Source organism: Barbatula barbatula (genome assembly GCF_947034865.1).
Source record: "Barbatula barbatula genome assembly, chromosome: 6".
NCBI classification, from domain to species: Eukaryota; Metazoa; Chordata; class Actinopteri; order Cypriniformes; family Nemacheilidae; genus Barbatula; species Barbatula barbatula.
The window spans coordinates 22,615,782-22,643,312 of record NC_136765.1 but is presented as its reverse complement, the minus strand read 5'-3'; the positions used below and the strand labels follow the sequence as shown (position 1 = coordinate 22,643,312).

General features: G+C 40.0%; 1 protein-coding gene across 1 annotated transcript in view; it reads left to right on the top strand.

The window, feature by feature from the left end:
• Window positions 1–14,775: 14,775 nt before the first annotated feature.
• Window positions 14,776–27,531, top strand: part of lrfn5a (leucine rich repeat and fibronectin type III domain containing 5a) — a 32,418-nt gene continuing 19,662 nt past the window's right edge. The window contains exon 1 of the mRNA XM_079457899.1: window positions 14,776–15,568. The gene's annotated coding sequence lies outside the window, so the exon portion shown is untranslated. The remainder of the gene's footprint in view (window positions 15,569–27,531) is intronic.

Below are 27,531 nucleotides of genomic sequence, written 5' to 3'. Positions count from 1 at the left end.
ACCCGGACCTCCGCAGTATAGGCATAACCCATGCAAAATCCGGTGTTCCTTCTGCTGTGGAGTGAGGCGGGTGCGGCCCAGTTGCATGGGTTCGGGTCCTTCGGCAGGAGGGGCTGTGACCGGCAGGGACGGTGTGTCGCGGATACGCCAAGGGGGTGGTGAGCGTTGTCTAAGGCGACGGCGCTTGAGTCGGCTCTCCACTCGGAGGCACAGGTTGGTGAGCGCTTCCATATCCTCGGGAAGGTCAAGGGTGGCCATCTCGTCGGCGATAGAGTGGTGGAGTCCCTCTAAGAACCGTGCCCGTAAGGCAGCTGTATTCCAGCTGCAAGCTGCTGCCAAGGTTTGGAACCGAATGGAGTAGTCAGTGAGGGATGACCTCCCTTGGGAAAGACGAGAGAGCTGGGACGCCGCTTCATCACCTCTGGCTGACCGGTCGAAGAGATGGGTCATCTCAGCCTTAAAGGCCTCAAAAGAAGAGCAGCAGGGAGCCTCAGCCTCCCAGACGGCAACTCCCCAGTCACGGGCTGGCCCGGTGAGGAGATTCAGGACGAAAGCCACTTTTGTGTCCTCCCGGGCGTAGCGGCGGTTCTGCAGGGTAAACACGAGCCCACACTGGGCCAAGAAAGGGCGGCAGGCATTGGGCGCTCCGTCATAGGGGGGAGGAAGATTGATATGAGGCTCCGGCTCCGGCGGGCTGGTGATGGTTGGACCTCGACCGCTGGCGACAGCCCCCTGGACCTCCTGCAGGGCAGCGCGCAGTTCTGTCATCTGCCCGGATAGGAATTCCATCCCCTGGGAGGCTGCGGTTAAGCGAGTTGCCTGTTGTCCCAACAGGACCCCCTGTTGCTGGATAGCCATCCGGACAGGGTCCGTCTCCGCTGGGCCTCGGGTTTGGTCAGTCCGTTCTGTCATGGTGGAAGAACGGAGAGAGGCCCAATTGCGGTGAAACAGCTGGTTTTATTTACCCTGCCCACAGGGGACACAAGAGAGCATACACAACCCCGAAGGGAGAGACAAAAACCCCGAAGGGAGAGATGAATGACCCCGAAGGGAGAGATGAATGACCCCGAAGGGAGAACTCTCAGGAGATCCTCTATCGAAGCGTCTGCAGCACAGGTGGTTGTCACACCCGGAGAATCCGGGTTCTAGACGGCGGCTGCGGACCGCAACGGTAGAGGCAGGGTCTGGTGCTAGGCAGGGTATGCTGGGTCCCAGACGGCGTGGCTGGGTAAAGTCCCGGGGAGCTGGTGGGAGAGCTTCGTGAGCAGCCGATGCAGGGAGTCACTGGAGCGCCGGCGGGAAACTAGCGGGCAGATGAAGATGAGAAAATAATAGGAGGAACACCAAACTATCTAGGGAAAATAACAATACTAGAAAAACCTAACTAGACTAGACTAAATAAATAACGCTAATGACAGATAGAGGAAAGCTTGTAACGCAAGTCTAGACACGACTGGACTGGACAGGACAAGAAGTCAGCTAACGGTAGTGCTAGTATAAACACACAACGGACTGACGAAGAACAAGAGCACACGAGGGAATGAAATAGGAAACCTCTTAATTACGTAATGGGCAACAGCCGCGTAGCGCAACCCGCGAGCGGGAAGCGCTAGCGAAACTCGCTACAGGTGACAGGGTGATCAGCGGAGTCGTGAGGGAAACCCAGTGAGGGAGACACGGGGGCGGGGCTGGTGACGCAGACACAGAACACGCGGAAAACTGTCAAACAATTCCCCACGTGTTCAACATGAAACAAAACACAGTCACGCAGGCAAAAAACTGAACCACAGACCCAGAGTCATGACAGTTGACGTCTGCATTAATATCAACATGGGCATTTATATTTGATATTTTTGAATTTGTTCTCTGATTTCATCCATCAGGAAGTAATTGGATTGTGAAATGTGGCTTCTACATGTTGACAAAAGGTTGGCCTGATGACATCAACCGAACGCACATGTCAATTCAGAGTCAAGGAGGATAACATTCTGATGATGGATTAAAAAGAGCAAACAAGAATTTATTTTCTTACTGTATAACATGCACCAATGAATCATTCGCAATACTACCAGGAATATCTTTAAGGAAAGTAAATAGGTACAATTTCATTTCACATTAGCTGTAAGAATGATTGTTTATTGTGATTGCTAAAGGAATAAGAAATTAAAGAAATTAAAGCAATAAGTCATTAAGGCAATCACCGTGACTTTGCCATAGTTGGTGGTAAATATGCTTTGCTGTACCTATCAACACCGTGGGAAACTCATCGTAATGCCCACTCTCTCATGACCTTTTTCTTTTTATAGACTGTAGAAAGATAGAAATCAGCAGCTTCTACCTAATGAAGCCTCAGAGGTCAAACGAGACGTGAAGAGAGATGCTCGAGCAGAGCGAGAGAATGAAAGAGCGCTGCTAGGCGCAAAGAGCGAGAGCATTTGTTTGTATCACAAGTCTTAAAAATCCCCTCGTGATTGGCAGATGGCCTCCAAGGCCCAGAAAGCTCATTAGTGCGACTAACCCGGCTAATCCTGTCACCTCGACCCGTCACCTTTAAATAAATGTGTTCCTGGCCCCTGGAACACAGCAGAGATTGTGGGTGTTCTATCAACAGTGACCGATTTCCGTCCGACTCCTTTTGATTGTTTACATGAAGTGTTTTACGGTATATGCATTGTATGCACGTTGTTTCACTTCTTAATATCGTGTTGATTTGATACGTTTTGTGATGCATCGTAACACAGTTTACTGTGTCGGACCTTTAGGCTGTAAAATGTCCTAAAGTTTTGCGCTTTAGTGTCTTGTTAGAAGATGAGGTTAAATCAAATATTACCCTGTTTAATTTTATAATGAATTATATAACCGTATTCTGCATGCTTTTCCGTGCATGTTAGTCGTAACCTTTCATCAAAATGAAAAATCTATTTTTGCCTGAGAAACAACTTTTCATTTCTGCTGACATAACCAAGGTCACACAGGTGGTGAAAAACAATATTAAGCACTAATATTAAACCCAATCTGGCATTTCCGGCGATACATTCAGTTTCTCTCCGAAATCCATCACATCACACATGTTAAATGCACTGCAAACAGCTTTCATGTTGTTCTTTGAAGGTTAAATAATCTTAAAATGTATCCTATATGAAATCCTGTTTCCACTCCAAGTCAATTTTCACCCCTCTGTATACCAATACATAAGGTTTTATACATTTACGACAGAACGTCAAGACTGATTCAGCTTGCGCATGCCATCACATCAGATTGTGAGTGCGAATGTATCAGGTCTCGCTGTGAGCAGACGCTGTAGTATTAAGCATTGTTGAGTCATATGTCTAAGTGAGTGAGCACCCACAATGCTTTTAGCACGAACTGAATCAGCCTCCTGGACCCACGGGCACACGGCCATTACATTACGCTTGTATATATTTCCTCTTAGCTGTGCTTGTTCACACACCCAGACTTGACCGTAACCCTTTCGCCGCTCTAATGTCCAGAGTGCAACTGCCCATTTACTTGGCAGGCTGAGAGAGATAATCAGCTTTTTGGCATCGCGAATGGCTTGGGCACATCATCCAGTCTCAACTAAAGTTGTCTAGCTTGTAGGAAGTCAAGGAATTTTCCAAAAGGGGAATTGTGAAATGTAATGTGAATTGTGCAAAAGTAAAAAATGAGTCCCACAGTTTCAGCCTCACTGTTAATAATGCGGTCTATAGTATGTCGGGTTCTAATATCATATGTGTGCTTTGGCTTCATCTGGCTGAAGCTCGGTCTCTTAAATTTTCTTTAATCCTCGCGGGATGCCACAGTCTGAAATCCTATAATCTAAATATTGCGTTTACGCAATATCAAACTCAGCAGCCTCGTACTGCAAAGGATAGGGAAACCTCTAAAAGTAATTGCTTAAAAAATAAAGAATTTTTCCGTGATGTGCTCTCCACAATATATGTGCTTTTCTGAGCATTGCATAACTATCAAGTACATTTCAGTGTATTTATCCAAGACAAAAGAGCTTAGTATGCACATTTTCGATTTAAAGCATACATAACATTTTATGTTCTTGTGAAATGAAAGGCGTTAATCCATTTTTTTCCATTTTTTTCCATTTTCGTAGACATACTGTTACACTGGGAACGATAAGATCTATAGTCAACCCAGACCCTTTATGAAAACCAATAATTTTTTTAATGCATTTTAATTTGTAACGTGAAATATTAGATTCCTTATTATTCAGAATGTGTAGTGACTATACAATTTGAGTACTGTTCAGAGCCATGGGCGATTTCACTTATATGTGTGGCGTTCACTGTTTATTGAATTATAAATAAGTAAGCGATTGAGTGATTTGAGACTTGTAGCCTACATGAATGTGTTGATACACAGATGCGTCTGATGCTTGTGCGGTCTAATGCTCCACACCAGCAGCGTAGCGAGATGTCAGAAATTGGCAAATTGGTCAATTTTCCGTCCTCTCTTCCTGAAGAAAGCTGCTCTTTTATGTCTCTTGGTGCTGTGCTGATTGATGTTTAAATCATTACCATGGCAACCGATGTAGATATACCCCATATTGACTACTCTGTCCGACCAAACTGCTCTTATTTCTTCCCTTGCACAGTAACAGTCGACCCCAAAGATCAGTTTTAAAAAGCAAATTGGATTTATCTGCAGCTTTTTCTAAATGTCTGAACGCTGTTGGCATCAGTACAGGGCCTTCCCACAAGGCTCTATCACAGGTACAGATATTTATATAAAGAACAAGTGCTAATATCCTCTCTGTGCTCCCTGTTGTGTGTTTTACCATCACACAAAGGCATGTGTTTTTCCTTTTTCCTGATTTCATCCAGCTCAGATAGGAGTCTCTCAGAAGGCGAGACCGCAGCTGTTTCACACCTTTCTCTGCCACAGATCACACATACGTGCACCAGTACAGTAGACACACAAGTCTCCAAACATGTCCATGAAAACATACAAAAGGCGTATTATAGACCGCTTCAGAAAACCTAACGCTGGTCCAGAAGAACTTCCTGTTTACATTTTTTAACACAGCACAAACGTTTGAACAGATTTCAACCAACAGAACATTGTGCAGCACAAAATGCTATCTTTGAGATTTAAATATAAAAATCTAAATTACAAATATTATTACTTGTCCGGTACAACGCAAAGCGGGACGAGCGGTCCCCCTAATCTTAGCCCTGTGTCAGCCTCCATAGTGCCTCGAAGGGGCGGGTGGAGTGAGCCGCTGGTCTCCGTGTGACAACATGCCCCAGCCTCCCCTATAGATCTTGAATGAGCTCTTCTGGGAGTCGTGGTTCCCTGCTGCAGGTGTCTCGGGCTGAGAGGGTTCACAGGAGGACCCATGCTGTCACCGCTGTGCATTCAGTGTGTGTATCAGACACAAGGGCATGACAGCCTGTATGCTTCATTAAGGCTTCGAGTGGCAGGTGACTGTATGTGTTTTCTGTCCTCTTTCGCACACGCATGACACTACACATACACACTCCATCTCTGTTTCTGACTCTGTCTTTCTATCATATCTGCTGTGCTGCTCATTAGTAGGAGCTCTATTGTTTTTCCAGAGGTGAGCGAGCGAGCGAGAGAGAGAGAGAGAGGTGGTAAGGGCTTTGCCTCTGTTTGGTGTCATGCAGAGATAACCTACACGCTCTGTTTCCTGTTCATTCTGTCCAGCACCTCTGAATAAAATTGTGCATGCTTTCACAAAGGTGTGAATAGGTCGTCTGCAAAATGTGACTGGGATAATGTGATTTACACCTTAAAGATTTGGATTTTTAAGACAGATGGATGCATAAAAAGAGATTTCTGATCTTTTCTACCGCAGCTTTGTTGTATATTTGTTGCAATACAGTTTTTTGTCGGGCGGTGCATTATTCACGTAAAGTGTTTATTCTCGTAAAATTATGTTTATTTCTCATATCTACGACTTTGTGCTTGCAATTGCGTAAGGGATTTTCCGTGAGGCAATTGCCCCTGAGCCTGAGTAGGACCATAATCCTTCCTCGCTTGAAATAGACAGCAAAGCATTGTGGGCGTGTAATGTACTTTTCCTTCTTTTGAGCTTCAGACTTAGCATGCTGCTTTTTGGACTGAGTTTGCTACTATATTTCACATTTAAAACAGTAAGCACAAGTACTCGAAGATTTCTGATCCAGATAAATCTATCGGAGAAACTGCCACACGCTGTCTTACCGTAAAGCTGAATTCCATGCAGAAATAGACTCGACTTCTCCCTGCGTGCAGTTGAATAAATGTCTGGTTTATGAATGTGAGAATCTTTGGAAAAAAAACTGGAAAAAGCGGTTGACCTACTGTTACTCATTTGAGGATATGCTGTCTTGATAGTGAAGGCAGATAGTATGGTGTTATTTGTATGTGTATGGGGTTGGCTGTGTGTTTGTTTATTGGGGTTGTGCTGGAGTTTTGATTCATCTGGCATTTATTCCTGTAAATAACAAACAGATCCGTTCGGTAAACACTTGGATGGGGTCTAAGAAGCAGGCTAAGCTTTACCCTGTTTTATTCCATGGACCCATGACACAAACTTGTTACATCGATTCCATTTTAACTATCTTGCTTATTTTTGTTTTAGTGGCCAAAAGACATGTCCGCCAATCTGAGATAATGTCTTCGCCCTTCTTTTAACATATGAAAGATGTTTTTGTATATGCGTTGCGTTGTGCTTGGAATGCGATCTGAAGCTCAGCTTTGCAACGTATTTTAGGAGGCCTGATAGAAAACACATGAGCAGAGCTTACTGAGTGCAGGCACAAGAGACTCCTGCCATAATAAAACAGGACAGAACACATCTTTAGGTAAATACTGATAACTGATTTAATTGTATTTAATGTATGTTCTGTTTCCAGCAAGCATTTCATTTATGCACTTTCTTTTTTTGGATATTACCAAAAGGGCTGTCAAATGATTAATAGCGATTAAAATGTCTGTGTAATGTGCATTTATTTTGTATTTATAAACGAATTATTTTTGTATATTTACCAATAATTAGAATTCTAGAAATTTTTACACATTTTTCTAAAATGTGTGCATGTATGTGATTGTGTTTATTGGTATTATCATGCACAGTACACAGATATTATGCAAACACAAATTTTTAATCTGGATGTGAATCATCAGTAATCCCTAATTACCATAAAATATTTTTTGTCTTTTGTTCAAATCGATCTGTAAAACCGCATTTTGTCAATTTTCTACCATGAGTGTAATAATTTGATGCTTTACTTGAACCTGTAGGGTAACTAAAAGTAAATATACATATAATTTTTGGGTTACAGGTGGAAAATGGTATATGCTTCTGTGACACCACAGACTGCTAGAAAACTAGACAGCCCGTCCGATCCGTCTGGAGTCTGTTCAGACAGCGAACAGAAAAAAGGTACAGCTAGCTGAAGTCACCATTGGCAACAAAGCTGTGTATATTAGGTACCAGGATGGTCCAATGATCACGTCAAAGGAATAACTGTTCACTGGATGTGAAAGTGTTTTCCAGGTTGGTGGCATCAAATCCTTTTAAAGAAGTTAATAGTTTTGCATCAGGTTCAATTTTGTAAAAAAAAATCCTAATTACTCCCACTGTGCATAAAAACAAACCATCCAGTTATCCGTTACTTTGGTTTGGAAAGGCGCACACTAAAAGTCAAAAGTCTGGGTATTCAACACATCTAGAAAGTGGAACAAATCTGTTCCGCCAGCTCATAGCACCAATGCTACGTTGTATTCTCCACTCCAGGCTACACGAAACCTGCCATCAGATTATTCTCAGTTTATTGGAGATTCAGGAAGGTTTAGTTTGACTCCATTATTTACAGCCATGGGTTATGGATCAGAGCAGGGGATGGTGATGCTTCAAACATATACATTTATGCACACGCGCACACACATATAGACCTCCATTTCCCATCATAGAAGGATTATTAACTTTGAGTGTTGAAAACTATGTATCATAACCTACAGTTTTCCACGGTGCACTAGTTGAAGTAATTTTTCTCTTACGGAAATGAACTGGGCCATTGGCCGGTGCACTTAAAACAGCAGGAAGCCGTCGAGGCTTTTTATAGCAAGCGAGACAGTTTGATATATTGTGTTTGTTTATTCACATCAACAGAACAGCAGAAAGATGTAGTTGTGACCTTAAAAAGCACCACAGATGTCTCCTCCCCTGCAGTGCTATGCATCAATAGATTGCTGCCTCACTTATCTAACAGGCTCGGTATAGGCACGCTTATTGCCTTTGTTATGGGGATGGTTTTAAGTCTCGGGCATACTGTGCATTTCTTAACCTAATGCCCCTGCATGCTTTCTGTGGTTCACGTCCGATATAGGATTGAGCTTAAGTTCTTTTACTGGGCAGTGAGGCCAAAGAGAATTGGCATTTACAGTAAGGCTGTCAACATTAGCGTTCAACTATGGTCAATAATACATACTGTTTAGTGCTTTTTAGTCTTGTCTTGCCAGACATTTGACTATTGGCATATGATTTGGTCCACTTGCAGTCAAGATCCCTCAACCAACAACCATCTGAGTTGCTCTATAAAGTGATCAGTCCCAGTTTGCTTTGTTTTGCTGTGCTTTTTAGGGGTGAATGTAATAAAATTTGAATAATTTCATAGGAATGTCAATGTGATACCCGGTTGTGTGCATTAGATGGTTATCGAACAGACAACAGGCAGTAAGTAGTCTTGTCTTGTCATGACTGTGACTATTGGATATCTGAACACTGTGTTGCTGTTCTTATTGCTGGTTTTCGAATCAAATCTTGGACTTTAACATTTTATTGTTGTTGCCGCAATGAATCTCCCACTCCTGCTACAACATAAACATTTCCGAACGGTCCCAGGAAGCTAGCAAAGAAGCACCTGTCCAGACAGCAGAGACACTTACTCCATGATCCTTAAAGCCCCAAGGGAATCATTCCACCACAACTCGACGTCTGTCTCTTTATTACTTAAGAACTACTGAGCTTGCTCTCTTTACACAAAGCCCTGCCGTATACCCCGTGAGGGAAGACTCTGAAAGTGAGAAACACACAAAAGAACATCTCATTTTCCCTTGTACTTTCCTAGCAGTAAATGCCTTTTACATTTTTACAAGGAGCTTCTGCAAAATAATGGCTGCAAAGGGAGAAAGTTACAGAGCAGGATCCAATTATAAAGGGCCGGCGAACAACCCCAGACATGACACTCAACGAAGAGCAGATAGAAAGGAGGCGCAGGAAACTAAAGCAGGTGTTGAGGCTCGCCTTTGACTGAGAGCGAACAGATTGCTTCCATCCTGCCAGGTACTTATCTGCATAGTTGCCCCCTGCTAACCAAACAAAATGAAAAGACCCTCTGTCACAAACAGTCCTGAGTAGTTAGTAGTTAGGGATCGTCCGAAAATTATCAATATCCGGCCATAAAAAATAAGACATTTTCTGCATCCTGAGTTTTCGGGAGCGGTTTCAGTCAAGAGTTTTACTTTCGGTCCATCACTACGTCTATGGGGAACATGTAATGGTTTTACTCAAGGGTGCCAGGTTTTAGCTTCCATCACACCTGAACCACGCCATCAGGTGACATTAACATTACAGGCAGTTTGTATTTTGTGAAGGCTGGAGCTAAACTCTAGACCTAGGACAGGATTGGATGGATGAATTCAAGGGTAGTCTTAGAAGTACAAGCTCCTAACTGCTGAAAGACTTTGAAATAATTGTTTGTCAAGATTATTATTCTTTTAATTTAGCTATGAAATCCGTCAACAGTGGTTTCAAAGTTTGCTAAATAAGCTGAATTGATGTTACAATATCATAATTCAAATCCACTATAACATTTGACAATGGTATCATAAATGTGTTCCTTTTGCAAACTGTTTGTCAACATTATGTTTCAATAGCATTTTTCAAATTGGCTATAAACTCTGACAACAGATAAGTCATAAACTTTCCAGTTAGCAAGCTGTTTCTCAGAATAGGAGATTCGATCCTCAAAATAAATACATGAATAGAAAATAATACATTGGTACTTTCTTTCACTGACAAAACACTGTTCATTTAGTTTTTGCATTCCTGCAGATCCCATATTATATTTTGTCCATTATTTCATCCCCAACCCCCTGTAGTGTTGCTGATGCAGTGCGATTGCTTTATATGCTAATGATGTCTCTGGATAAGCGTTTATTTACACAGGTTCCACAATTAACTCTGCCTAAGCACTGAATGCAACTAGACCCCATAAATGTAAGGTGTATGCCATATTTAATTTAACAAAATGAAAATTAGGCTGTGAGAGAATTAACTGATTGTACCTTACATCCCTGCTCTTATTTACTTCAAATTAAACTTGCCATCTACTCTGACTGAGGCTCATAAGAAACGACTTGACAGTTGGCCAATAATCTTATTAGGAACTGCAGCATAATACATGGTTTAAAGGGATGCTGATTTGTCGCAAGATGAATATCTTCCAATTCGTTTTGGAAATGTTTTTATTTTTGGTTTGTCCCCGACACCTGAAGTTGTTGATGTTGTTGTTGTTTATTCTCTCTAGAAATCGCACATTAAGCTGCCAAAACAAGATCACGTCTACAAAGACAGGAGACAGCGTCATATCATTGTTATGCTGTGACACTATGCTAAATAATAGAATTCTCACATTTTTAAATACCCAAAATGCCAAATTGTGTATGGTGGGTTCAATTCTTGTAAAAAATGGTTCAATTCTTGATTTGAGCGTGTATGCAGAGTTGGTAATATCATTACTTAAATCGTATTGGATCCACAATATCGACAGTGTCAATTGGCTCGGCTGTGTAAAACATTTTATCTCTGCGTGTTTAAGTTTACAGCAATCTAATGATGAGTGCAGAATCAATTATCTATTCCAAACACTTTGGCCTTTATTTGTCGTTCAATCCTAAAGTGATATCTACTCCACACTCTCTTAATAAAATCCCATCATGGTTTGGCTTCCTTTCAAATAACTGACAGTGTTGCCAAAATGTGTTTATTGTTGTATTTGATCTTAGCTTACTCATCAATATGCAGATACCTGACATTATAAACCACTTGTGGCTGGTAATTGGATGTGTAGGGCCAAGTTTGAAAGCACAGTCAACATAACACAGCCAGAAAAAATCAATCCCCAGGTCTGTCCTGGTCAGTGGCTGTGCAGAGGATTTGAGGATAATGTGACTCGGGAAGGTTTCTGCTTGGATGATCTCTACACGTTGGGTAACCAACAGGTGGGCAGAGGAATTTTCTTGCACATGGAGGAAATGGAACAAAATGGTTTCTGTGTCACCGTGAACAAATAGCACCCTCGATCAGACGGCACATGACCTGTCCGACACGCTGAATCTGAACACACAATCCCACATGACGCATAATTCCACCTCAACCCTTGAGCTGTAACTGTAGTAGTACAGTGACAACTCTGACCTTTCTGTAATTATATCCGCTGACCATTTCCCAACAGCCAACATAATTATTTTGCACGAAAAAGATTTTCTCACCCAAATTGTGTTCTACAACTGCACGCTGTATTTTCAAGCTATGTATTCAGTCCGAAGGGACACAAATCACAGTAAGGTTATTTAGATCTGCATTGTATGACAAGTCTTATGAAGTCATTTACTTGACTTGAAGTCTGAAGTCAAGAAATTTGTGTACATATCAGACGGCAAATGTTATCTTTATATATGACAATGCTCTAAAATCTCATTTACAGGAATGCCACGTTTCGATGGCTTTGATTTCTCCCCATGTTGTTGGAGCATTTTTACGGCTTCAGAAGACTTTCAATATAGTGAGAATGCAAACTACATGTCGGTCTTCTGTCGTCATTTACTCAACCTCTTGTCATTTCAAACCTGTATGACTTTCTTTATTCTGCAGAACACAAAATAAAATATTTTGAAGAAGGCAGGTAACCGAACAACGCTGGTATCCATTCACATCTATTGTACGGACACAAATCCAATCCAATTTCATCCAATTTCATTTTGGGGTGATCTACCCCTTTAACGGTGGTTTTGACAGCTATCTTCACTTTGATCTGTCATTGTATGTAAAATAACAGCATCTAGGCTCTCCGTTTGGGTTTTATAATGAGAACAACAGCACACAGGTGAGTTTAAAAGTTTCTTTTCATGTTCTGTGACCTATTCCTTTAATCTGAACGAGTTTTCTTGACACATGAAAACAGAAAGAGAAAACTCATTGCTTTTTTCAGCCAATTCATACAGCATTGAAATAACAGCTAGTTAGACTCCATCACAGTTATTAGCATCCCTTCCTTTCTAAAAACAGAAGATTTAAAACGCATGGCGTGATAAGAAGAAAAGCAGTCTCAGGAGTACAGCGACTCGGATCAGCTGCCTGAGCGTGTGCCTCTCAGGGGCTGCACCGAAGGCGTTCCTTCCCTCTGATGAAAGAATGAGATATAGCCCCAAAGAGTCCAGGTCACGCAGTGGGGACACCTTACATCTGTTTCTGTACAAAGGAACCTTAAGATGGATTTAATTAACATATTAGACATTGGAAAAGAGACACGCCTCAAGGGAAATCCAATAATTACTATATACATAAAGCTATCTTCTAAAATGTTCAAGAAATGAAAAGATATGGCTTTTCAACATGATTTTGTCTGTGTTAATTAAATGGTGACACCAGAACGCATAATTTTATCAATAAAAGGAAATATGCAGTGTATAGAGATTCTCTAGAGGCGAAATTAATTGACAAAAGGTTTTCTAATGCAAATGTTTCAATCAAGGTTCTATGCATTGACAGGTTGGCACAGTTACCCACTTACTAACAGTTTAATTGCATCAGTTTGGCAAACTTCTATTTAAGTACTTACTAAAAAATAATTTAGCTACATAGTTCTCAAATGTTTACCGAATTGAATGATCTTTCGCTACCTACACGGCCTTGCTAACAAAAATCTATGTTTATGACAGCTTTTCGGAGTGAAAAAATGTAATAACTAACTGCTAAACAAGAGCTTGATAGTCAGATGATCAGCAAGGGGGTATTTTGTTTTGTAGGCCAAACATTGATGGGCTGGTTAATGCTGAGTGGATGTGTTTATGCTGGATGAGTGGCAATATGAACGTACAAATAAGGACATTTCAGGGCCATTTTGTAATTCACCCTGAGAGAAAGCATAAAATTTTCAGCCTCGCGTATAATAAATGAGTGTACTGCAAGTGCTGAATGGAATAATCCATAGCAATATAGTGCTCAGTCCAACAGCACCCCCATCATAACAGACCTTGTGCACGCATGCTGTGCTTCGAAATTGATCCGGCACGTGAAACCATTTTAATGACGTGTTCTACTTGGACGCACTCTATATTACATGGAAAGAACTGGTCTTTATGGGGAGCAAGTGATCTAAACAACAGCAAATCGCTCTTTAGAAATTCAATTAACAATGTAAACCAAGTAAAGGAACCGTTAAACACTAACCAAGCACATACAAACGGTGGGATTAAATATATGTTGGCTCTGTGTTAGGGTAGTGGGTGGACCATGTATGATTCATTTGCCATAAAAGCATCACGTGTAAGCGCATTGTCAAAAACTGTGTGCAGTGTCAGATAAAAAGGTCTCTAGTCTAGGCATCTATTTAGTTTTTTATCAACATAGTGCTGGTCCATAATTAAACATTTACATTTACACACAAAAATTATTATTTTACTAAACCTGTATTTTTTCCTTACACACAAAGCACCGTACTAAACAGAAAAATAAATGACAGAAAATTTTGTATTGTTGTTTATATTACTGACCCCACACAGAAACTTAGAATCTGAAACAGTGGCAAGCAATGTATGGTCTTAGAGAAAACAACCGATAGTGTACGGTCCGGTTCTGCATGCTCAGTTCAGTTGCCTACAGAGAAGGCACATTCAGATTTCACATATGTGAGATTTTCGTGTAAAATCCCACGTGAAACCCCTGTGATCATTTACGTGGCTTTAGGGATGTGACTCTCTTGTGTTTGCGCTGTCCGAGGTGCTGAATGGCCACGCTATTGTTACTAAACACTTAACAACAATATAATCACATTATGATGTTTGTGGGCGGTATCTGTATGTGTAGTGGCAGTCATAGGTAACGTCATAGGCTCATTTTTAAAAAGCCTATTATTTAAACTAAACAAAAAATTGCTTTCTGTGGGAAACATTACTGCATAAATTGCATCTGTATCGACAGCTGAAATGTCAGGCGATATGTAAACAGTTGACTCTTGAAGCATATAGGTAGACACGACGTTAACGCTTTTATGGTATCGATCGCCTGTCCCACTAAACATCAAACGTGCGCGGACGCGATATTTTATTAGGAAACGTTTAAAGCTAAACCAGCTCTGTTTACTTGCTTAACTTGATTTCAGTATGCCCACTGCTTCCAATCGACACCATGACATTCCTGTACACAGGCATCAAAACGTTTGCGCTTAATCCTGACCATCTGGTCTCCTTGAACTGAGGGCCGGGGTAGAGAAGGCATTGCGTTAAATTGAAGTCAGATACCGTGGACAAAACCGTGTCCTTGCTATTCTTTGCCTTTTCGTTGGACAGCAGCATATCCTTTTCGTCTCTGAGCGCTACATCAACATCACTACCCACTGAAAAGCGCAGAGTGACACACGTATCGAGTATTGCGAGCGTCAGTCTGAGCCAATCCGTGATGACTTCCTGCGCGTCCCCCCCTATCCAAACAGCAGGGGAGAGAGAACAGACGCTCTACGGATGATCCCAGCTAGTGCAAAACTAGTTTGGTTTAACGGCTAGATGTTACGGGGCAATGGGTTTTGTGAGGGCTGGTGAGGAATTTGCTTCTTTCACGCGCCTTATGGGCAGTTAAGAGACCTTTCCATAAATGCAAAACATACCGTGTGTCTAATTCCGCGTTGCTGGAGAAATTTAGAGGTTTTCTATTTTTGATTTTGTGGAGATCGGAAAGGAGCGACACTTTTGGCATCTTTTGGATGGAGGGCAGGCGCCGAAGGCAATCAGTGACTGCGTGGATTAACCCGGCGTGGAGAAGGCAGAGCGCGGATAAGTACGCGTAAAGGTGCGGCGGCGCCAAGGTCTTCCTGCTGAGATTTCATTCGAGTTCTCGAGCGCAGCCGGGTTTAATGCGGACGAAAGCTCGCGGCCGAGCGAGGTGTGTCGACGGGCGGGACGAGAATGGAACGGGCTATAGCGCTTCATAGAGGGAAAACAAGTACTCGGCTTTCTTGAGGGGCGTCGGGCACGTTGCGCAGGAATTTGACTGTCCGTCACAGCAGGCTTTTTGGGATATCTAACCATTGCATCAAAGCGGAAACCATTGGATTTTAAAGGTTGTGGACAAAAACAAACCTCGTGGTTTTGGATATGGGCTTTCTGAAATCGGATGCCTTCAAATCAAGCGCTCATTGCTTCGAGAAAATTTTGTCTGAATCCAATGGAGCACAACAGAACCTCAACATGGGAAAATATGACAAGTGAGAAGATACGGTTCCTCTGACCTCGGTGCTTTAAGCAGAACTGGCGTTCCGTCTGCAAGGTAAACTTTTCTGTCTGAATATTGAATGGCTTGTCACATTGCGCTTTCCCTTTCGACTGCTTTGACGAATCGGTGCCAAGAGTTAAAATGTATCTTCTTGTCGTGTCTTTGGTAAATAGGAAGCATATGGTTTTCAAACGCAAGCAATGTCAATTTATATATCTACAGTAGTGGGACGTGTTTTCCTTGCTCTATATCCTAAGTAATAAAAAAAAGGAGAAATTGCAAATTGATGGAAGGAGCGCTCTTTGATGGTCACCCCTTACTCAATGTCATTTCGTAGAACATCAACTCCATATATAAAATATGTATCCGTGATTTGCATTTGGTTTAAGTGGTTGTATCAATTATTTCAATAATGGGATTGATGGGTTTGTGTTTTTTTGTCTCACTGTTGTTGACTTGATTGATAAAAAACGTGCTTTTATGCACCGACATCCCTAATCGGTTATTTTCTAAGTGATGGGAACATGAAGAGCAACGTTCTCCATATCATCAGGTAAAATATCTGGAAAATGCCATGAAGTAATAGCCTTCTCATTGGTAGAGATCCAATCGATGATACAGGAGGCGTATCCCTGTTTTATATCATTTTTTAATCTGGATTAAAGTGATTTTTTCTTTTGCTGTAGAACAAAACAGTTTTTAGGACTGGAAATGTGCTTTCTAATCTTAAGCTCGTAATCGTTTGTATATTAATAAATAAACTGTTGTCATTTTAATTAATAATGAATTTAAAGCGTCTTGGGTAATGTACTATGGGAGAGTATTGAAATTAACAAGCAGTATGCAGTGTCCATTGCCTGCAGTGTTCTCTGAATGTCACAAATAACTTTTTTTGTGTTTATTCAGTCGTTTAGATTGGATTTTTCATTATTCTGAACACTCAGAATAAAATGTCTGTCTATTGATGACGATTTTCACTACCCTGTGTATACCATTTAGCGTCATTTCTTATGTACCTGAAATATTTGAAGCAGTAAAGAGTGAGTATAATTTGTATCAGCTTTTATTTGACAAAAACAGCAATAGTTAAATGATGAAAAATAAAACGTAACAGGCACATTTATATATAAAAATGATTTAAACCATGTTGAATTACTTATTTAGATGTGCCATTATATTGTTAGTTCATACATTTAAAAGACAAAGAGGCATAAGGGATGATGTCTGGTGTGGTTTAATTTTATGGTTTTCTCAGAATACTCGTATGGCTGTCATATAGAGTAGATGAGTGTCTGACTGCAGCTCCTCTTTCACTGGCTGGTGGTGCTATAATTCAATTTATGCTTCACGCTGCAGTCCAGACGGCCATGCACTGTATTCCTGAAGGTGTGGGAAACTACGGTTTTAGCCTGCTGACAAGACAGTTTGTGAGGAGGGAGATATTCATATTGCTCTGAGTTGTAGCTCAGTTGGTAGAACATTGCGTTTGCAGTGCAAAGGTTATGGGTTTGATTTCCAGGTAACCTGAAAGTGTATAATCTAAATACATACAATTACATGAAAGATGTGTATGTTTTCATATGTTTGATATGTTTTCATTGTGAGAACATGCAATTTCTGTAATGTTACACTTTGTTACATATAAAATGTTACGTAAGGTTGAAACTAGCAGCAGCACCACGGACAGTTCCTGTAAACTACGCATACCGTTGGATGTTGTGTCAGAATGCAAGAAAGTTCGTCAGAATTGTTTATTCTCTCTCGCTGAGCTTAGACTTATGATAAGAGATGGAGCAAAGAAGTCAACAAGTGTGATTGTCTGTTTAAATAAGGAATTGACACAAGGAGGCTGGACAGATTCTGCATTACTTATTTGTGGAAGTGTTTTACCATATAACAGTGTGGATAGTTGTCTTTTGACCGATACGGCTCAATGGGTTTTGAGTAATTAGGGAACATGTTGACCGTACTGAGATGGGAAAACCTAATGTGTCTGGAGACATTACTATCACATTACCTCTGTTTTTCCTTTTTGCCTGTCTTGCTTAAAAATAGACCAGAGAGCCTGAAAGCTGTAGTATGTCTACGATCAAGTGAAGAAGAATCCTTTATTAATTCTTGTAGTTTACGTTGATGTGTTTGATGTCATGGACTATTAAGGTTAAAGCAAGTCCTTCAGTCCGTCGTCCATGTTGTTTCCTGTGGTTATTTGTGCAGCTGGTCTGGTTTGTCCAATCCGCCCCTGAGTTCATTGAAAGCAAACAGATGAACTAAACCCAATACAGCTCCGACCCCAATACCCCATGTTTAAATGTCAGAAAAGATTAGACTTCGTATATCAGGCCTAAGCCCAACTCCCGCCTGTTCTGACCTCATATCTATAACTTACAATATCACTGAAATATACATCCGCTCAGAATCTTTGTAATCCTTTACATACAATTCCAATTACATCAATATTACTAAAGTTATTTGGACAATAACAGTCCCCTTCAATTTGTCTTTTTATGATGTCTGCAGATGTGGTTAGACGCCACTTGAAACTTCTAGTTTCAAGTCATTTTTTAAAGTCACAGAGGACAGAGTCCACGGGATGCAAAATGCTTTTGGGCAGGCGACCCGAAAATATTGGCAAGCGTGCGAAACTGAAACAATTCCAGTGAAAACAGACAGACATCCAAGCCACGCATTCACAACAGAACCACGACAAGGTCGCGATCATCTCCAAGCATTCTGAATGGTGCTTTCAGGAGAGCAGGCGTGCACGACGTCAGGATGACGGCAGAGGTGGAGAGGTAAAATGGCAGAGGTTCGAGCGGGAGTCACTTTGGGGGGTGTTTGTCTGTGATAATAAGCTGTCACTAAAGCACTGGCGCCTTGTTTTGATCTGGCCACCCTGCTGCTTTATGCAAGAGAAAATGCCAATGAGGCTGTAAAGTCATTAGTTATTTGTATGTGCTGGCCAGTGGAGGTTTTTCCTGTGTTCTGGCATAATTTGGAGGATTGAGTTGGTGGTAGATGTGGTTGAGTCACTAGAACATGAAAAATGAATATGAATATGAATTAGAGACCGTCACGTGTAAAAAATATAGTGTTAATCATTAAAAGGAAGAGGAAGGGACCCCAGATGAGTTATCTAATCTGATAAAATCTTGATCGCATTATCGTTACTCATCTGGACTCTCTTTCAATGTCACGTCCTCCATTTGAAATGAGACGTATGGATTTCATTAAAGCACACTGATAAAGAACAACAGCCTTGGGTTTTTAATGTTGTTCAAAAGCTTAGATGGTTTTGTTTTTGGTCATAGAGGCATTATAGCAACAATGGAAATGCAATTATTTTATCATTCATAAAATATGCAGTGGTTGCAAAATACTTTCTGTTGTTTTAAAATAAATTTAAGATAAATTATGCCGGACTTTCCTGACATTTACCAACATATATACATTTTTTTGATTGATATAAAAGAAGATCACAGTGTTGGTGATGTTCTTTACATATATTAGATTTGTGTTGCGGCACCTTTACTCAGTCTTTGGTCACTGAAGCTCCATCAGAGTTCCCTGATCTATAAATAAATATCTTCTTCAAGGGATAGTTCACCCAAAATTGAAAATTCTTTCATCATTTATGTGATTGTAAACCTGTATCACTTTCTTTCTTCTGCAGAGCACAAAAGAAGATATTTTGAAAAACATTCATACGCCCCTTCTGACTTCTATTATGTGGACATAACGAGACATTTCTTTAAATATCTTCTTTTGTGTTTCACAGAAGAAAGAGTCATTTACAGGTTTTAAATGACATGAGGGTAAATAAATGATGACAGAATCTTTTTACGGGTGAACTATCCCTTTAATATGAGTGTGCATTAGCTGTCAGCTGTACTAGCATATTACTGCTAACCTTCACATTCCTGTGTGTGAAGCAAAGCCTTTTGCATCCATATCAGAGCTAATAAGGTTTAACTCACGAAAAGCTATCTCTTTAAATCATCCCTTGCATTTAAATCACAACGCCTTTAGATTTGACATTCTCGGCATCTTGTCAAATCTCTATAATGAGGCCTTTCAACAACACCAACCCCTTGAATAATCTGTTTAGGCTTGTATTTACAAGGTTAAAATGCAATATATATTTGTTATGTGCTGGAAAAGAAAGCGTTGTGTTGGTTGAGCGGTCTGATCTGATCATATTACAGACATACAGGAAGAAGCATCTTCGACATGGATGGATATAATCTGGCTCGCAATCATGCTTGCATGGGTATGTGCACGCACACGATTATATATCAAATGCAAGTGCAGAGTCATATGGCAAATTAGATTGCGGTGCCTAAATCCTGCAGTGTAACCAAAGCCTAAGCTCTTTGCATGGGATATAACCAAATGCAATACTGTTTCAATGTGTATCTGCCTCTCGTAACATCTTTTGCACATTGCCATTCATTCTCACTCGTATCTAGGCCAAAATATCTATCATTGTTTTAGACGGCTATAAGATCAAAGCACTACGAATAGGACCGTGGCACCCATTGCATTGTGGGGTTTTGCACAGGCAAGAACTACTAATCTTGGTTGATATATGTCATCAGGCCGCTTTTTGCTATTAAGATGTAAAAGCTCTTGTGTGTTTTTAGATTTACATATTTCCTTGCTCACAGGCTGAAGCTTTTTCTTCGTAATGGGTCTCGGGAGAACCCGATCAAGGTAGTTTTAATATACATACACAAACGTACTTAGAGAACCATATAAAAACAATAGCACAGTGCACATTACTATAACTCTGATAAACCGATATGGAGGAGTAAAGCGCTCTTAATCTGATCTCCAGCATCTGATACGCTTCCCCGGCTACAAGCCTTCACCCTTGCGCTGGCCTGCCTCGGCTGGCAGTAAGCAGATCTGACTAAAGTAAGCAGATATTGAGTCATAAAAGAATCTGCCGCAGCTATAAAATGGGCCAATTCCAGCTTGCGTGCTTGATATATTTTCTTAAGTGGTAAAGAGCACATTAAAGCTCCCGCTGTATCCCTGCGCCGGTTTCTGGTAATGGAAATGCGTGCTAATCCAATGCGTCTGCAAGGACAGACTATATGCAGCTGCGGGGGGATATGTCCTATAGCACGAGACCCTAATTGCACTTTAGTCAGGGCAGCTGATGAAAATAAAGATTTAGTGGGTGCGTTTATTGCGTGCATGATTATCTCCTCTGGCCTCTGTCTCTCGCACGGTGATGTTAAATGATGGACTGAAATGATGGTCGTACGCACATCTGTATTCTGAAGGAAAGGCCGGGCTATAATGGCTTAATGCATTCTCTCTCTCTCTCTCTCTCTCTCTCTCTCGTTCTACAGCCATGAGAGGTTCAAAGCAGACAGGGGGCTGCCAACAGCTGGGCAGAATACAAATGCACCACCTCCCGCTCTCTCATTATCCTATGATTTATCACTCACCGCAAACTATTCCTGGCCCCAATTTAATGGGGCCGATGGTACTATTTTTGTGAACTCTGCGGTTCAGCGAGTTTTATTTATTTATCTAAAAAATACATTTTTGGAAGGACCGCCCCAGTAGCGTCCCTTAAATAACAAAGGAATGATGTGAGTTGACATCCGAGCGATTTAGGGCGGTAAATATCTGGGGATGGCTAATTTGGCCGGTTGGATTTTCAAGTATCCCACACAAGGATTAACATGTGCAAAATCAGCTCCGCTTTGTTGAGGGTCTCGAAATCCCTCTGAGCCGAGATGAAAAGAAGCTCTGAGTTATTTGCTCTGTCGATTGAGCAAAATTTTACAGTAAAATTAACCAGTCCACTGATGCACAAGTGGGATTTGCATGAGTCTAGATGTTGCTGTGGGGTTAAATTTTGCTCCCTGGAAGACAAATGTGGTTAATTGGTGTTATAACTCCGGGTGACATTTTACGGGAAGCATGTCTAGAAATGAAAATATAATTCTAATATAATTCTAATATAACTCATTTTCATATAGTGACAGTCTATAGTGATCTACTGTACGTGCATTTGAGTTTTCTGAAGGAAGCAATAACTTTGTCTTCACATTGAAGCTTTAAAATCTAATTTTTGTAATTGTGTTCAAAAGGTCAAGCGACGGAGTTGAACATGACAAAAATGGTAATTTTGACTGTTTTTGATGCATCAGCCTTTGACTAACACTTTAAAGGTCCATGCAACGTCTTCCAGTGGTGAGGTTGTGAATTGCAACCAACAGCTCTACGCACCCCTTCCCCTCCCTTGTGAAGCACTATAGCGGCTCTAACTAGACAAAGACGTCGTTGTGTTTCCGAATGAGATCTTTAGAGCAGTTTGTCCGTTTAGGGCCACTGTAGAAACAACATGGAATTCGCCAAGCGGACCCAGGGTGTATGTAGATTAAAATAGCTCATTCTAAGGTAATAAAACAACGCTTCATTACGTAAGGTCTTCAAACACCTCTAAATATATAGTTATGTTTATTATGGACCTTTAAGAAGGCCTTCAGGAGTTCAGAGACAAACTAAACATCTGTAAATTCAGGTTATTGTAAAGAAAACAAATTTCATCGGCTGGCATTCATTGTACCACATGGAGAAGAGATGAATTTAGTGAAAGACAGGGAGACTGAATTTAGAAAGCGTTGATGCATTGTTGATTCTCATTAAGGAGCTGAAGGGCTGAATAGTAGTTGTAGGAGAGACACCTGGGAGGCTGAATAGAGGCTGTCACAGAGAGTTTATGTCCCAGAGCAGACAGACTCATGAGCTGAGCAAAAGCCTTCTGTCACTCCAGAGGTGCCATTCAATGTCTCGAGAGATGCCACAGAGTACAAAGAGCACCTGTGAGGATTTAGAGACCCTACGATGTGTCAATCAAAGCGCAGTGAGAGGTCACTCCGGCTCTATTAGAGGATAAAATCGCTGGTTACGAGCAACGCTTCATTGAACTGAATAGCGCACATTAAAATGTGCAAAGCTATATATCGTGCAAATGTCTACATAAGTGGTATTCAAGCTTTTTGACATTCAAGACCACCATTGTTCCCTTATCTAAGGGTTCCCCAACTTACGTTTCCCAGCCAATAAAATATGCTTGGCATAACTAGAAATCTAAGTATTTTTTCAGTTTATTTCTTTTTTTAATGTTTGTTTTGTCCCTCTGGCAGTAAGACACTGAAGTGTTTAACATTGGCTGCCGGTATCTGACACATCGCGACATCAAATGTGATGGTCGCATTTCTCTGTGCTGTTTAACAGCATTAGCATAACTTTGATGTCGGTTTCCACTGGCACGGTGTTGTAAAGCTCCAGTTTCTCTGCTTGAAGTCTCTCTTTGCGCTCACCACTTTCTTTGTGATGCCCATCGGATTGCTCATCTGATTAATTGAATGTCGTGCCTATATTTGATGCTGCTTTTTTTTTAGCTCTGGCCGTTTTTAAATAATCGCCTCTCTTTGTTTTGTAGGCAATTTCAGCTGTGTACTTTGTTTACATTTTGTTTTTATATTTTGGGTGCGATCGATTTTTATGTTTTTAGAGAATTGTTTTGCTTGACCACATTAGAAGGACAAACATAATAGCTTTTAAAGGAAAGTTTTCAGGCCATGCAGATGAGCAGGCGGTAAGCAGTCATATGTTTTACCTGCTTTTCTGCAAATTAGTTACAAGCATCTGTTACATCATCTTTCATTAATATTCATAAATCAGGCTGATGTTTATACAGTTCAAATTCTAGCCCCGGTCTTGATTAACATACAGAATTACTTTTCAAGTCTTCTATCATGCACTTTCAACTTTAACACTATAATTTTGCTGTCACTTTTGGAAGCGCTGTTATTTTTGTAAATGCAGTTTACAACTGCACTGTTATGTACCTTGACCTTTTTATGGAAATGTAAAACCCAGATACTTGAATGCATGAATACCTCCAATTCACTGACTCCGGTTACACGGCAGTGACTTCGTTGAGTGGAAATTGAGGGCAGGAATGATGTCATAATGGCAGAAAAAAACATTTATCTGAGCAATAAACTTGTTGGTTACTGCCTTGGTTACTGTGGTAACCGTCTTGAAAATCTCAGAACGTCTGACTACTTGAGAGGTTTCACTAAAAACACATGCACACGCATGTGCACACTGACTGTGTTAGCTAACTAAGCGGAAACATGCTGTTAACTTCTGTTGTTTTTAAACCAGATTATTTTCGATATGTTTATTTTGGGTCATTTAGATTCTTTGCATTGTTACATTTTTTTAAGCACATACATTTTTATAGTCTACATAATTGATGTAAATAATACTCAATCATTACTGTAATGCGAGATATGTATGTGGGTCAAAGAGGTTAAGATGTCCCCATCCAAAGACATTTACAAAAGTTATTTTATGTCCATAGAAATGTAGTTAAATGTAAGTCAAATGTCTACCTTATGGTTTCACGTTTTTGGAGAGTAAAATGACAAAATTTGGTTGCAATAATGTCACATTGTCATTCAGTGTAACACAATATTTATATACAAATTAAAAAACATGCTTATTGTGACTTGTACCTATTAAAATATTTAAAATAATAAGGGAGCAGCGTATTACACTTTATTGCGATTTAAATGAGTAAAAATTCTTATTGACAAATGGGCAAAACCTGTTATAGTGGCAAATAAAAAAATGAAAGATTACAACCATTTAGCATTTGGGCTGAAGTCTTTTAATTAGTCATAAATTGATTTTTGTTGTAAATATCCCTGACAAGATTGTTACACTGAATGACATTTTAGTGGACGTCTTCAGTAAATCAGGTGAAAATGTGTGATATAATTTTTTTGCTCAAAGATCAAAAACCAAAATGCAATTTAATTAAACAGAAAACTTAAAACAATTTAAACAACAACAACTTAAAGCAGTATTACACATATTGTTTTATGCTTAAACCCCTTTTCGTTTTTGACCCATATACAGTAATTTACATTTTTGATTTCGACCGAAGCCTTTATCTAACATGACTTACTGTATATTGCATTCAAGCAATACATATTACCAGTGTTAACTTGGGATCAAACCCTGACTCAATGCTCTAGTTGATTTACATTGTATTTTCAAATTTTTATTATATAATATAAGTATTTCACCCATTTTTGTCTAATTGAAGTTTAATGTTTTCTGTTTGAAATAAAACGAATATTTTGACACGTGGATATTACAGCAAAATATAAATGCTAAATATTTTTTTGTGTGTGATCTATTGTTAGTTGACCAATAAACTGCGAAAGTGTTCGGTGTGACAGCAAAACTTTGAATAATATTTACAGTATATTTATAATTTAAAATAGCATTAGATAGATTTATCTTCATTCATTCATTTTTGCTTCGTCACTGCCGTTTACATTTGGGCATTTTTTGCAAACTTTTTTAAAACAAAAGATAAATAATAGGGAGGCAATCACAAAAGAAGTGTCTATGTGACTTGTTATAGACCATGTTAGACAAAAACAAGAGAAAAGGGTGAAGAAAATAAATATTTTTTGGCTCTTTCAAAACTCCCCAATTTTTCTCTATTAACCATTTTTCCATTCGAACACCTCACCCAAAGAAACTTTTTCAACTTTGTCTAGGGACATTTTTCTGCAGTTTTGTTCTCATAGATATACACAGCTAGATCAGAAACAGTATGTCATCTCTCCTCCCCCCAGGTGATTTGTACTGCATGAGAACAGGCCAAATCATCAGTCTCATTAAACTCTAATGAGCCTGCAATGATCCCCTGCATCTATTGCATAAATCTGGAGCGCATTTATCTCCATTCTCTAACCATATTGTGCTTTGTTGGCTCGATCACCCCTAATTTGTGGCTTGTCATCTTGACCTTCAGAGGAAGCAAATCATTAGGATGCTGCAGTATATTGATGATACAGGGGTTTTTATGCTGAGACACAATGTCTTGTGAAACCTTCTATAGCCCTTATTCATGTCCCTCGTGTGCGTGCATTCCTGTATGAGTAATTATTTCAATCTAGAGAGCTTGCGATGTGTTGTGATGTAAAACACAACGGCCTTCTTGCTTTTCCTGACCGACGGGTATTATGCGTCATCAAGGTAACATTGCTTTAGTTAGGAGGCACATCCACCCAATGGAGTGAGAGTTTTTTTATTTTTGCTATATTTATTTAAGGTTTAGCTAACTTGTTTGGCCTTAGACAATGTCAGTACATCGTACATTTTTGCTAATTCTAGGTAAAGGGTGAGATACCAATATCTAATTTTTTATTTTGCATTTTTGTCACGACTCTTGTAGTTACAGGACACAATAAACTAGCAAAGAGAAAAATAGTTTTCAGCATTTATTAATCTTTGTTCATTCATGTTAGTTAATGTCAATAGTTAATACAAACTAACATGAACAATTATAATGTCACGCATGACGTTTAACATTGTAAATAAGTCAGAATGCATGAAACCCCATTGCATGACCCCTTTAACATTAACTAAGTTTAAAGATTTTTGGATTATGTTAGCTAATGCATTAATGTTGACAACTATACATCCTTACTGTAAATTGTTACCAAAAAACTAATTAGTAAATACTTTTACTCAAAGTATAGGCTTTGAAATTATTAACTACATAAATAAAAACCAAATTAATATCTAGTCCTCATTCACAGGTTATATATTTTATTACCATGGAAAGACAACCAAATGTGTACTGCATTTGAGATAGATAAAGCACCATTACATTTGATATATTTTCATACATATTCAGAGAAGGTAAGTGAGAAGAAAGTGGCTGGGACTGTTTCAATATTAATCATGGGCGGGACTTTGTGCAGAATGGCCTTTGCAACCTCAAAAAAATGACTCTGAGAACTCGAGAGTGCTTGAAGGAATGTGATATGAGCCTGATCAATACGGCCTATGATTTCTGAGCTTGCTGTGCCTTTTCCCCCTACTGTTGCCTTTTGAGATGTGTTCCGAGATCCTACGGTTCGCATTTATTGAAGCCACAAACGCACGCAACAAATCTCTTTTTACATAGCGGTGTAATTAGCTTCTGCATTTTTGCTGCTTCTAAATGGGCCGTAACCGTTTGCTGGATTCATCCAGGCCACCGCAGAAAGACACAGTTGAAGGAAAATGGCAGAATAAAGCAGGTGGGGGGAGGACTCGTCTTGGCTGTTGTTGTAGATTCTATGCCCTCCTTAAGAGAGCTTAGCAGCTGTGTTTCTGTGGAGAGATGCTATGTGAACGTATTATGGCTTTCAGGCCAAAGAAAACACTGAAAGGTGGACAATCAGACAGTGTATTTGCGTTGGGCAAGTGCCTCTAATGGGCTTTAGTAAGTGATCTGAATGACCCCTCGGTTGCTGTGTGGTGCTCACAACAGGACCAGCCGCTCTTTGTTCACCAAGACAGACATTGTGACATAATTGTCAGCAACACTGTGGAGACCTGACTTCACAAGAACCCCCCATCTTTCCGGAGAGATACATACGCAAATTTTTTACAATTTAATATGTACCTGAAACTAGGCTATAACAGTTATGTTGTTACAAAAAATACACATAAAAAACGATGACATATTAGCATCTTCATCACCCTTTACCTAGAATTAGCAAGCAGCAAAAAAAAGCAGCTTTTGAAACTATATTGAAGGAGTTCACATCTATTTTGAAGACTTAATGGATCCTTTTTTCTACGTAATTTAATCTAAAAGATTTTTTAATAAAGTTTTTGTTTTGTAATGAAAGAAAGAAAGAAATATGTTGGCGAATATGTATGAAAAGCATTCCAGTCAACTGAGCCTAAACCTTTGAACGATTCTAAGGCCAAAGTCCTTCAAATTAAATAAAAAACTCTCTCGCCCTAGATATAGACATCCTGTGTATTTTGTGTGTGAGCCTGTAGTATATAAAGTGTGACCTACTTCTATGAATAATGGGATGTGCATCATTTGCTTTGGATCGCAGGATAGAGTGTGACCTCAGCTGCACCATTGCTAGAAATTGGCAGCAATGTGTGTGTGT